Source organism: Tamandua tetradactyla, chromosome X, assembly GCF_023851605.1.
Source record: "Tamandua tetradactyla isolate mTamTet1 chromosome X, mTamTet1.pri, whole genome shotgun sequence".
Lineage (NCBI taxonomy): Eukaryota > Metazoa > Chordata > Mammalia > Pilosa > Myrmecophagidae > Tamandua > Tamandua tetradactyla.
Window position 1 is genome coordinate 91,547,445 of NC_135353.1, and position 2,598 is coordinate 91,550,042.

At 36.8% G+C, this 2,598-nt stretch overlaps 1 pseudogene; it reads right to left on the reverse strand.

Moving 5' to 3' along the window:
- Positions 1-1,188: 1,188 nt before the first annotated feature.
- LOC143670253 (DNA-directed RNA polymerase II subunit GRINL1A-like) lies at positions 1,189-2,269 on the reverse strand (annotated as a pseudogene).
- Between the last annotated feature and the right edge of the window lie 329 nt (positions 2,270-2,598).

Consider the following 2,598-nt stretch of genomic DNA (forward strand, 5'->3'; position numbering starts at 1 on the left):
TACATTTGCTTTTTTCTTAGTGGGGAGGAAGGGAGTTGGGGGACATGAGAAGCCATGGCTATGACTTGATATGGACGATATGGAACTGAACCCTTCCTATCACATGTACATCTCACTTAAATGTTATTTCAGTCAAGAAGTAAGAAGTTAAATCTAAGTAAGCACCAGTAAAACACTACCATTAACATTTTAAAAGATTCTCTAATTAATATTTTATTCTTTCTTCCAACATACCAGACAAAAAATTCTTGAAAACTTAAGTGTATCGTTTCTCTGGAGCCAACCATATAATCCTTTATGATTACATCAAAGAAGGTATAGGTGAGATTGAGATTTCTGTAGCCCTTCTTATGGCTGTTTTGGGGAAAAAATAAAATGATGTATTGGTAAGACAACAATTCAATTGCATCTTTAAAAAAATAACTAACTTCATTCCCAAACTTTAATGTCCTGTAGGTGAACCTATCATCTTTTAGAGCACAAGCACAGCTACTCTTTTCACCTACATCAGTTCACTTAACCCCTGCCTAAATCTCATGTTATTTCATGCAAATCTGGTCACCTGGAAAGACCGTCCACCTTCCAGCATCTACTAAAAGTACTTATTCTTAATTGGAAGAAAGATAACATTCTTCCTTAGGGAAAACAGAAGAAGGAAACAAATATTTGTTAGACATTTCCTATGAGCTCCTTCTCAACAAACCCATGCAATCATCCATAAAATTCTCCAAAATTCCTTTCTTTACTTAAGAAAAAGGGGGGTTATGTCTCCCTCATTCATTTTAGGTGATGCCTGGGCCAACTAAGAATTTCACTGAAAGACAAGTAATAAATGCTATTTGATAGAGAGATGTGAATAAGGAAAAGAAGCTAAGTTATCTGCTTTCATTTGCCTTACAAGGAAAAATAAACATGCTCTGATGTATAATAAATTAACAGAACAATGCACAGCATACTATAAAATTTATACAATGTAGTTGAATGCAATATTCAAATATGAAACTTTAAACACATGAAAGTCATCTTCTGAAAAATGGACTTCACTTTTTTATAGCTACCTTACTGTAACTTTATACAGTTCTTTTCTTCAATAATGTCTGACACCAATCTTGATACTAGCTAGAAAGTGTGATGTTAAGAAGACACCTTAACAGTGAGAGATTGAAGAGCATATTCCAATGCCCATTTTCAAAATTCATCATCAGAGAAATGATCATCACCTACATCCCTGACTTCCCTGAAGTCTCCCCTTCTGGATTAAAGCTCTGCATTTTAACATTCAGTCTTTCAGCTAATTTTTGTGCTACAAGTTTGACTTGCATCTCCTCATAAATCTGTTTCCCTTCTTTCTAAAGTGCCAAAGACCTTTCTATGAAGAGCAGCTGTGGTAGGTATATGATGAAGTGGTAGAAGCTGAGTGGTTGTAATTTCATCAAGATGTTTCTTATCCCTATACCTCTTTTCTTCTCAGGAAATAGGAGACCCACTTCTCTGACAATCACTAGATAAATCATTATGTTTTAAAGGCAATGTATTTGTTTTAAATTTATGTAGTGAGGGCACTGGATTTTTGGCTCACATTTCTAGCACTTCCATGTAATGGGGCTTCTTCTGAGTCCCACCATGGAGGCCTGTCAAGTTAGTAGTACTTGTGTTTTCTTCTGAGTAGTATTCACCTTGGTTTTCAATTGTGATCTTTTGTAACCTATCAATAAACAGGCTGTCAGAGCTGCTGCAAATATATTCTGCTTGACCTGAAACATGATGCTGACAAAGATGCCTACTACATGTGGATGAGAAAGCTGCACTTATTCTGCTGCTGGATGTTGGGTTCTTGTTCACTGTGCACATTGCCTCTGTAGTCTCTTCTATAAATCTGATGTGCAATTCCTTGACTGGTGAGGTTGTTGTAGATGACTTAATGTTATCTACAGAGGAACAGCCAGGAACTAGTGATGGACTATCAAGTATCTGATCAGAACTCTGGGTCTTATCTGCATCTACATCAACAGCTACAATCACTTTTTGCCTTAGTTTACAGTCTAGTCTAACAGAATGAAACGGTTCACTTTTTCCTCTAACCTCTCCACATTTTGCAATGGCTGCTTTCAGTTTGAAAGACATTAACTTTGTCAGGCAATTTTCAAATGAAATTTTCCTTGCCCAAAAGTCTTTCCTGGTGCTTCAACATCTCCTGCAGCCCCACCAATCACCACTACCCCAAATCCTCAAGAGCCTGGTGCTCAAAGCCACAGGGCAGTAAGGACATTCTGAGAGGCTGATGACAAGGTCACAGGCACTGGGCTTCCTTACTAGCCCCTGCTGCTAGCCCCAGAGCCATAGTCAGTGACAACTAAGGGGCATGAGCAGGAAATGCTTTCTTCCCAGAAGAAACTGGCAATAGTTTTTTTAAGTAGCCATCATTAAAAAAAAACCTCAAAGAACAATTTCAAACACACTTGAAACAAATGAAAATAAATATCAACAAAGAAATACAAAGTCTCAGAAAAATAGAAAATGAAAAGAAGAATTAAATGGAAATGTTAGAATTGAAAAGTGCAAAAAGGGAAATAAAAATTTCAAATAACAGCCTCCACA